The 10,723-nt window shown below is 50.7% G+C and overlaps 1 protein-coding gene across 1 annotated transcript in view; it reads right to left on the bottom strand.

Annotated features, from left to right (window-relative positions):
* POR (cytochrome p450 oxidoreductase) overlaps nt 1-10,447 on the bottom strand; it is a 28,654-nt gene extending 18,207 nt beyond the window's left edge. Inside the window, exons 1-2 of the mRNA XM_080629970.1 lie at nt 10,391-10,447; nt 8,476-8,598 (exon numbers count right to left, since the gene is read on the bottom strand). The gene's annotated coding sequence lies outside the window, so the exon portion shown is untranslated. The remainder of the gene's footprint in view (nt 1-8,475; nt 8,599-10,390) is intronic.
* Between the last annotated feature and the right edge of the window lie 276 nt (nt 10,448-10,723).

The following is a 10,723-nucleotide window of genomic DNA, read 5'->3' on the forward strand; positions in this document are numbered from 1 at the left end:
AGCAAACTGCACATGGAGGAGAGTTTCAAGCTAGACACATCTTTAGTGAGCCAGACTGGGGTGGAAGGGGTACAGGCTGCATATGCCTGGCCGCACAGCAATTCCCTTACACAGGGTGAGAGAAGGAGTTCATGGGCTCATGAGCAAGGCAAAGGCTACATCTCCCATCAGAAGTGCATTGCTCTGCCCAAAGCAGCAGAGCTCCTGGGGACAAGCAGCAGCCAGGAAGGGGTTTGCTTTACAAGGTGGTCTGCCCTCCCAAGCAGTGATGCCTTGGAAAGAGGCAGCCTTGGGAAGGCAGCTCCCAGGAACGCAGTGTGGACACACAGGGGAGAAAGCTGCACTGTCTCCTGGCCTTCACCACGCTGCAGCTCTCCAGCTCTTCAAAGGGGAAGCCTACAGCTGCCAGACCACCTGTGGCTCGCTCCCTCCAGCCAGAGGGAAGAGCACCATGTCTGCAGACCTATGAGACTGGTGCATGGACCAGTCTTGCCTTCTCTCTTCATCCACAAGTCTTCGTAACATACAGGTCATATATGAACCTCTAATCCTGGAAGGAAACACAGTGATAGAACCAAAGACACAAGAACTGCTTTAGTTTTGATGATGGGCTCTATCTGGTCCTGGATAGGTACTGTCAGCAAGTTTGCTGATGACACCAAGCTGGGAGGAGTGGCTGACACGCCAGAAGGCTGTGCTGCCATCCAGCGGGACCTGGACAGGCTGGAGAGTTGGGCAGGGAGAAACTTGATGAAATATAACAAGGGAAAGTGTAGAGTCCTGCATCTGGGCAGGAACAACCCCAGGTTCCAATATAGGTTGGGGAACGACCTGTTAGAGAGCAGTGTAGGGGAGAGGGACCTGGGGGTCCTAGTGGACGGCAGGATGACCATGAGCCAACACTGTGCCCTTGTGGCCAAGAAGGCCAATGGCATCCTGGGGTGTATTAGAAGGGGGGTGGTTAGTAGGTCGAGAGAGGTCCTCCTCCCCCTCTACTCTGCCCTGGTGAGACCGCACCTGGAATATTGTGTCCAGTTCTGGGCCCCTCAGTTCAAGAAGGACAGGGACCTGCTGGAGAGAGTCCAGCACAGGGCAACTAAGATGATGAAGGGAGTGGAGCATCTCCCTTATGAGGAAAGGCTGAGGGAGCTGGGTCTCTATAGTTTGGAGAAGAGGAGACTGAGGGGTGACCTTATTAGTGTATATAAATATATAAAGGGGGAGTGTCACGAGGACGGAGCCAGGCTCTTCTCAGTGGCAAACAATGATAGGACAAGGGGTAATGGGTACAAACTGGAACACAAGAGGTTCCACTTAAACTTGAGAAGAAACTTCTTCTCAGTGAGGGTGACGGAACACTGGAACAGGCTGCCCAGGGGGGTTGTGGAGTCTCCTTCTCTGGAGACATTCAAAACCCGCCGGGACACATTCCTGTGTAACCTTATCTAGGTGTTCCTGCTCCGGCAGGGGGATTGGACTAGATGATCTTTTGAGGTCCCTTCCAATCTCTAACATACTGTGATACTGTGGATATTTATTTATTCCAGTCCTGTATCCAAGCTACAGGGATAGGAAGGTGTTTGCTTAGATACAGCAGGAGAAAGGCAAAGGATATGGAATGAGACCTCATATCTCCTCTCGTAAAGGGATGTTATAACTCAGGGACTATTTAACTCGCTTCCCCCAGCACAGGAAGGTTATTCCTCAATTTATCTCATTTTATCTAGTTGGCTGCAGCAATTATTTGCGAGAAGCTCACTGCAGTTCAAATACATGTCCTGTTCTAGCTTCCCATGAAAAGAATCCTGACTCTTACTGGGAATACAGCTATCCTGGAACTCCTGCAGCCCCTGACAGAATCACACCAGCTTTTTGAAGGAGAAAAGAAACAAATGTATGATGCAGAGGTAAAAGTGCTCCTGATATCAGTTTTAAGGGTAGTTATTTTATCTCTAATGTTTATTCTATCTTTAATCAAGGTAAGACAAGTTTCTATTTCCTTTTTAAGTCATGGCTCCAGTTCTTGGATCCTTGCTGATGCACACAGTACCTGGTGTAAAGCAATCAGTCTCAGACAAGGTATGAGGCTTCTATGTCACACAGAAAAGTCATAGAAACACAGAATGGTTTGGGTTGGAAAGGACCTCAAGATCATCCAGTTCCAACCCCATGCCACAGGTAGGGACACCTCACACTAGACCATGTTGCACAAGGCTCTGTTCAACCTGGCCTTGAACACTGCCAGGGATGGGGCATTTACCACTTCTTTGGGCATCCTGTTCCAGTGCCTCCTCACCCTCACAGTAAAGAGCTTCCTTATCTCCAACCTGAACTTGCCCTGTTTCAGTTTGAACCCACCATCCCTTGTCACAACACTTTGAAAGATGACAATGAAGCTATGCTCTATTTTAGCACAGCTTTTCACCCTCTGAATGCACCTTCATTCATGTGAAGTTGCTTGATACACAGCAGCTCACAATCATTCAAATCACAGGGACCCTCTCTGCACATCTCCATGCTACCAAACACACGTACCTCCTTCTCATATTAAAAACATGTATTTCTAATTCCCATGCCCATCTTTGAAGGCCTGGAAGCACTGTCAGTGCCAAGCATCCTCAAATCCCCCACCAATTCCATATAGCCTAAAGGTGCTATCAGGTTTCAGTGTTCAAAACATTACAATAGAAATATAATATTACAACAGACAAGACAGGATGAGGAGTGTTCCAAAAGCCAAGTGGTCAGCAACATGAAGAGATCTATTCTTCCCCCTCTCTTGCACACAGCTGACAGCAGCATCAGGAGATAGGTCAGCAGATACGCCCTAAAAGCATGCTGGAGCACAGCATTACCAACACAAAACGTGGCTGGGAGGGCTCCCTCTCTGCCAGTCACATTGTACTGACCAAACAGCCTTGGCTCTGAAACTAAGCTGGGCAGGAAGTTGGGACTTTGTGAGCTTGAAGTACCTTCTTTATGTGATGTCTGTTATGAGTTTCAAGCATCTCAGGACAATTTCACTTCCCAGTTCCAGACCAGGACTATAACTCTTGCTCCAAAACTGAGTGACCAAGCTCTGCGCTTGACTCTCCTCTGCCCTGTGCCACCATACCCTGTTCCCATGATAGGAAAGGAGAAGGAAGACTGCTGACCAAGCACAGCCAGGGCTGCCCACTGATCCCCAGGCTCCAGCTGACCACAGCTTGTAGCACCAAGAAGCTCCAGTGTTGAACTTAGATGAACCCACAATTGCAGAGATAGGCACGAGTCCCACTGTGCCCTATGGATGCTGCCTGCCCTGGCACAGGGCAGCACGGAGGCTGCACCCCCATGTCCTATGCTCCTGAGCTTATCCAAACAGCCAGAGTTTTCCCAACAGTAACCGAGTGGCATCAGCACCCTTTGGACACCTGCAGATAGAGCTTGTGCCTGCAGCTCCTGTGTTTATCTTGCAATATGTGCAGGGAAATATCCGTGATGAACTGATGACATACCCACGCTGTGTCATCAGTCACCCTCTGCCCAGCACTCACACTGCTGCCAGGCACCACTCAGAGGGAGCTGAGCAGGGCACTGGCTGTCTCCAGCCCACAGCAAGATCCAGGCTGTCCCAGCTAAATAAACACTTACAGGGACACCACATAGGCGGTGTGAAGTCAAACCATGCCTGCAGCAATGAGCTCCCCTTGTGTCTCACAGCAACACCATCACACTGCACAGAGCACCCAGTCCCTCGCCACTCACCCAGCAGCAACACTCACCAAAGGACCTCTTTCCAGTTCCTTGTAAATGGGAATCCATGCACATCACGACCACATCCAACAGCAACACACCCTCAAAAAGCCAGCGGCTCTTTCAGACAGGCTTTCTCCAGTGCAGACTTCCAGTAGTATCCTGCACAAGGCACCAGGGAAGGGACAAAGGGGCACTGCTGGCAGAGCTGACTTGGCAGGGCACCCTTCTTGCTCTCCACAGCCACATGACGATGACTCTCATGGCACTGACTCAGCACATGCACTGCATTAGCGAGCAAAGCAGAAGCATCGCTGTCATGGTTTCCACCACTGGGAGCTCAGTGTGGCTGGGGATGTCAGCACTACCATGAGATCTGCCACAGACACCTTTTGGATCAAGAAGGAGCAACCCAAATTCCCTAGGTGTACATGGGTGACATAACCAGACCTCCCTTCCCACCACGTGCCTTGTCTGCCCCAGGGATCACCCCTCCTCTTGTGCTCACAGTTCCTGCACAGGACCACAGCACAACACAGATCAGGGGCATGAGAAGAAGCCTTAGAAAAGCCCAGTTTTAAACTAGCAGTCAGTTCTTCTCACTGGCACCACAGCACAGCCCCTAAAACAGCTTCAGGACAGATGGAAGACACCCAATGGCAATGCAAATGGGAACTCCTTCTCTTTGTACAGCACTGACCTGCAACCTGAGCTTTAGAAACCACGGCAAAAAGAGAAGACTGGAAATAGAAATGAACTAAAACACCTGGGAGGTAAAAGAAAACCACTCCTGAGCCCCCTCACAGGTCTCTGTTCCTGTTCACAGCACCTCCAGTGCTTGTCAAGAGCTCACACAGACAGCAGCAGCACCATAGGAAACTGCAGTGAGCCCCCAGTGCTCTGCACATTAGTAGCAGCAGAGGAAAAGGAAGAGCCTTGCTTACAAAGAGCAATTCAGTCTCGTGACCAGCACAGGGCTGTCTTCTTTTACCCACCAAAGATGCAAGGCAGGCAGGTTATTGACATGTGTCAGGAAGAGGAGCCCCACAAGCCCATGAGGAAGGGAAAGAGGCAGCAGCAGCAAAGAGATGGTGGAGATGGCATTTCTGCCCTGGGCCCTGTCTCTTCCAAATCCACTGCAGTGATGACTTTCCTGTGTGGTATTAAGCCAGGAGACCCTTGTAGCAAAACCAGATCTTCTTTCATTCCTCTTTGGGTATGAATGCAACTGATTGGAAGAAAAAATTCTGTTTATATCAGCCAGTGCCAAGCCTTGGCAAGTCTCAAATTACCTCTTTCTGTTCTTTCTTTTTAGTAAAAGGAGACCTGGCAAGAAAAGTGGCCCTTTCCAAACCAAAAGCAGACCACTGAAGCAGGCACTCAGATCCAGGTTGTTTAACATTGCCTCCAACAGCCCTTGGCTTAGCCTTTTCTCTGCACAGAGATTACATTCCCCATCAGTAAGATTTGGCTGTGCTTGGTGTGGTCCATGCAGGCTCCGTGCTTTGGGTGGGCTCACCCCTGAGGGGCTGTGCTGCGGAGGGCAGGCATGGAAGGAGACCTCAGGGCTTCCTCAGCCCATCAGCCTCAGTTCAACCACTGTGAACCAGGGTGGCCATTGCACACAGCATGCTTTCCTCATCACAGTGATAACAAGCAGTGATCCAGGGCTCACTTCCACCAATGCTACAACATCAAGGCTTGGCTTTCACTAGAGATGAAGGCTCACTACACCTCACACTTCCCCATCGCTTTCTTTCCCAGCACATCCCACAAGTTCCCATTAACCAGCTCAATAAAGGGTGGAAAGCAGCAGAGTCTCTTTCACACAACAGTGGGAAAGTGCCTTTCCACCCGACGCTTCCACCAACTCAGAACCCCCAATCTAAACAGAGCAGCACCTTGAGCACAAGGATAAGAAACACACAAGCTGGGGGCAGGGGCTGTGAAACAGAACAAACTACTCTTGCTGTGCAAGGTCTCTCCTAACCAGACCTTGACACACCAGCTCAGACAGCAGCAGAATGTCTATTTTAGGCAGGAAACAGATGCAGAGCGTGCATCAGTCAGTCTGGAGCTTGAAATATTGCATATTTGAGCTTTCACTGTCACACGTGGACTTGTTTCTGGCCAGCAGGTCTGATTCAAGGACAGCAGAGCAGCTGGAAAAGCAAGGAAGAGAACAACAAGGAAATATTTTACTGAGGCAGAAAGCAACTCTATGGGTATGTCAAAGTAGGGCTATTGCGGAGAGCCCAGTACACTCAACCAAAGGACTTAAGGCATTGTCCATCACAAAAATGAATTCAAACTTGCCAAACTGCCTTAAAAGAAAGCAACCTAGAATTACTGAATTTGCACACTTCGTTTCACCAGATAAAAGCCTGTCCTTCTACGTTCAAACAAGGATGTGGGTCATCCCACCAGCTTAGGCACCTGAACACCTTTCTTCACACAGCTCAACACGAGCCAGCGCTGAAAAACAAGTGTTCAGGGTTATACAACCACCAACACCTGAGAAGAGCAGGTAAACTGAACCTCCTGCTAACTAATGCTGTTCCAATCTCTACTCCTAGGGAGGGACAAAATGCTCCATGCTTCAGGTATCACCTGAAAGAGGAACAGGGGTCTCAACCCCACCAATATCCAGGAGTTGGGACAATGCTGCAGGAGTTATAGACCACTCTGTTGCCAACTACCATGGGCAATACTCAAACCAACCACGCAGAAGGCCACACGTGTTGAGGGTTCGTGTGACAAGTGGTGACTTTGCCTGAAGTCACTACAGGGAGGGGACAGCTCAGGGTTGGTAGCCATAGACTTTGACCTCTTTCACCAGGAGGAGTTTGGACAGCAAAACCTCCTAACACTGCTCTTGTTTGGGATGTTTCCTTTGAAACTCAGAGCTGGAAGACCATCAGAGGAACAAGGTTAAATAGATGCAAATGTATTTAACTGTAAAGATCTCCAAATAGAACAGCATGCTTTGGGGATTTACTTAGAGAAAACCAAGCACTGTTTGTATAAAACTGGGACACTGTGTTCGTAAGACAGCTTTCCACTGAGGATGCAGGAGCTCTTCAGACATTACATGCCTGTATCCTATGGTGCTGTACAGGAAGGAGGTGTTACTAGCAGATGTAAAGATTGTGTAGTAACTCAGTAAGAGTTGTCCTCTTGGTCCCAGACCCAGGCTCCACATCTGGCCCACCCTATTAAAAGGGTGTGCAGTCACCTACGAACCTCCCTGCCTGCTATGGGTAAGGCAACCTGAGCTACCTTTCATCTTTTTGACCATTCATGACATACAACTTTCCAGTCCCCTGCAATCACACCCAGTCACGTGCACCAGAACATCAATCCTGTATGCAAAGCAGACATTCCTGTGCCAGAAAGTGACACGAGCCACAGGACAACGGAGAAGTCAGGCAGAGAATAAGCAAGGTCACAGGCTGAAAGGCTGACCTCGAGTTGCAAAAGCCGCAGCTCTTCAACTCCACACTCCCAGTACAGTCAACATAGGCAGAAGATACTCAACACAGGCAGAAGATACTCAACACAGGCTTTTCCTTTCCCTTTGTGAGGCAGTCTGCTCCTCTTACCTCCAGCAGTTATGCACACAGCCCTGTTACACAAGCAGGGCTTGCACAATCCTTGCAGGCATTTTATCAGCTCGCTCTTCCAAAGCTTGGAGTTGGCTAAAATGAAGAGATGCTAGCAACGACCCGCAAAAGCAAGTCAATGGATGTGTTTCTCAAGCAACCACGCAGCAAGATCCAGCATTACCTGCCAGCTACCACAAAGACAGAGCTACCAACTCCCTTCAGCTGGTTATTAAACCTTTCCAGCAGGCTTGCACACAGTGCAGGGCCAGATTTGCCAGGGAGAAAAATCCAGTCTCATCTTCAACTCTGAACCCCTCCATCTCCTACCCCATACAGTGAGAAAGGAATGGAAAATCGGTCAATAACTCTGTTCCTTGCAGAGGAACAACTGGAGGTGCACACATGGCTGACGACTAAACAAGCATACTACAGCAATCTGCCACCACAGGTCAAACTCAGCCACCCTTTGGACCTGTGATGTGGGAGAAGCCACTGGAGCAAAGTGTACAAGAGCTTCTCTTCCAATCCATTTGGATTCCATAAGCAATCTGCAGCCACGGTTGACTTGAATGTTTACTTGGGGAAAGGAGCAGCCTGTAATTATTTGTTCTGATAGATGAAATTTCAAACTATAAAGCCCCAGTCTTGGCAGAGGTGTGCCTGACACTGCAGGGCTTGTGACTCACCCTCAACAATCGCAAGTAGAGAGTAATCTCACCACTGGGATCAAATGATCACATTGGGAAAGCAACTTATGCAAGGTCTGTGAATTGTGGTTTTAAAGGTAGGAGAGCCCACATCAGGAAACTGAACTAAATCCAGTCAGCAGAGGTAACTGCCAGGTGGCTTTCTCTGTACCCCAGGAAAGGGATGGGAGAAGGTGGCAGGAGTGCAGATTCAAGCAGGGAAACTTTTCCCTATTGCGCCAGGACTGAGCAAACACTTTACCTTGGCTGCACCACAACAACCAAAGGAGAGAGTAAAGATCAAAGGGGATCTCAGTTTGGACACGGTTCCACACACTTTTCCTGTGGGTGCCCTGAGTAAAGAGACCATCACTCTCAGTCACCCTCCCCAAACCCAGCTGCACCCACAGATGCTCCATAACCTGCAGTGCTGCAAAGAAAGAGGTTACCTTGCACCTACGGCTCTGCAAGCTGATGGGGGCAGTGAGCTCCAGCAAGAAGGGTGGTGGCAGCAGGGAAAGCCTCCTCAAGACAAGCAGGTTTGGTTGTGTGGCCACGTTGAGCTCCTCCAGCTGCTTAGGAAGAAACAAAATCAGAGCTGCAGAAAGCACTTACTTGCTCAACCCTGGCTACCCAGAAGGAACCACCCCAGCGACTACTGAACTGAACAGTAACTGCAAAGCAATGACAACACAAGAGGTTTACAATGCACAATTAGTGCAGGACTAATTAACAGAGGGTTAAAACTGTTTGACACTACCTCATCCTTCCTGCCCTTTCTTCTCCAAGGCTTTCACACTAGAAGATTAAATGGAAGTGCTTAGTTGTGACAGTCTGTTCTCTCTCCCTGTAGCACTGCTATTCTCCCTACCTTTTCATACATAGCTCTTGTGCACCACCATGTCCACAGGCAACACAGAGGGTTCTGTGAATCCACTCTTTGCCATGCACATCCTGTTTCAGTGCAACCAACCAGCACAAGATGCACCTGAAGGAAAACCAAGAGCTGCACTGGGACAATGCCATGCTCTCCAGGAGGGGTCTGACTTACCAGCCCAACCACCAGTTTCCTCCCCTGCAGCAGATTAACCTGCAGATTTGCTTTGCATGTGTCCAACAGCTCATTGGGATTCCTCAGAGAGCTATGGAAACACCAGAAGAAAGCACATCCCCTTCTATCTAAAGGGATGCATACAGCAGGGCACTCCACTCCTCACAGCTCTGCCCTAACCAACACTAAACTTCTCAGGATCCACACAAAGCACGCAGCACTGTGGAAGAAGGGATGCCCCCACCAACACTAGCACTGTTTCACTTCCAGAAGTTAGAAGCAGAGACCTGATCCTGCCTTGTGCTTTTCCAGCCTGGATATTATTCCCACTTTCACTATTTCTCTTCACGCTCTGAAAGCTGGCCCATGGTTGAGACACATGCAAAGCAGAGCACGGCACGCTCCAAGCTGCTTATCCCGCAAGCAAGACAACTTCCTAAGAACCAATTCCGTGCTGATAACTATCTGCCAACACTGTGATCCAGGTGTCTCCATACCCTCCAGCTTCAGTATTCCCAAACAGGGGGGTTTCCATTATGTCCTTCCACAAGCACATTCCCTAAGGGAAAAACTTCATGCTGCAAAGCAATTCCAGCAGGAAAAGACAGGGCAACCTTCCCAACACCCTAGAAGTTAGGTAGAACAGCAGCAAACCAGCCCAGCGTGCAGCAAAGGTGTCACTGAGAGGCAGGAAACGCATTCTGCAGCGAAGTGCCAAAGAAATAACTTCATTTAAGGCTTTTAATCCACAACAGCCTGGAATGGGGTAAGCATAAGCAGTGCTGTGGATGCAATGCAGGGTGGGCATCACCCCGGAGCACTCCCCTGCCTTGCATCTCTTCCACCCGACCTAGCCCCTGCCCTACAGCCACTGGGGAGACAGGGACACCCCCTACACCCCAAATAACAGGGGGCCCACACATGCCAGCCCCCCATACAGGGGATCCCAGCCACACCAGTTCCCTCCAGTAACAGGGGGCCAGTCACACCAGACCTCCACCAATAACAGAGGCTCTCCTCATCCAACCCCACCCCCCCCCAGTAACAGGGGTCCAGTCACATTAACCTCTCCCCAAATAACCAGCGGCCACTCACACCAGCCCCCCATACAGTGGACTCCAGTCATCCCAGTAACACGGGCCAATCACACCAGTGCTCCCACCCCATGCAACAGCGCCCCATTCACCCCAGTGCCCCCCAATCAGGGGGTCCAAACCCCCCCCCCAACAGACCCCGGCCCCCCTCTGCCAAAGGGGCCCCCAGACCTGGCCCCCCCCGTCCACAAGGGCTGACCCCAAGCCCCGCGCACTCACCGCGGCCCGTCCGGCGCAGTCGGCGGCGCCCCCAGTCCCGGCGCGGCCGGATCGCACTCACTCTCGCACACGCTCGGAAGGGGAAGGGGAGCACGCTCCGCCCCCACCGCCCGCCAATGGGCTGCGAGCGCGCCCGCCCGTGAAGATCCCCCCCTTCCGCCTCTGCGGCGGCGCAGTTGGTACGGCCCCACGGCGCCCAGCGTAATGGGGCGTCTTAAAGGGGCAGGGAGTAGCGAGTCGGGTTGGAGTTAACGGGCAAGGTGGGGGGCATAAAGCGGGCTTAGGGGAGGATGATGGTGCAGGAGAAGGGATAGGATAGGATTAGGGTGTGTA

This window comes from Psittacula echo (genome assembly GCF_963264785.1).
Source record: "Psittacula echo genome assembly, chromosome: 15".
Taxonomy (NCBI): domain Eukaryota; kingdom Metazoa; phylum Chordata; class Aves; order Psittaciformes; family Psittacidae; genus Psittacula; species Psittacula echo.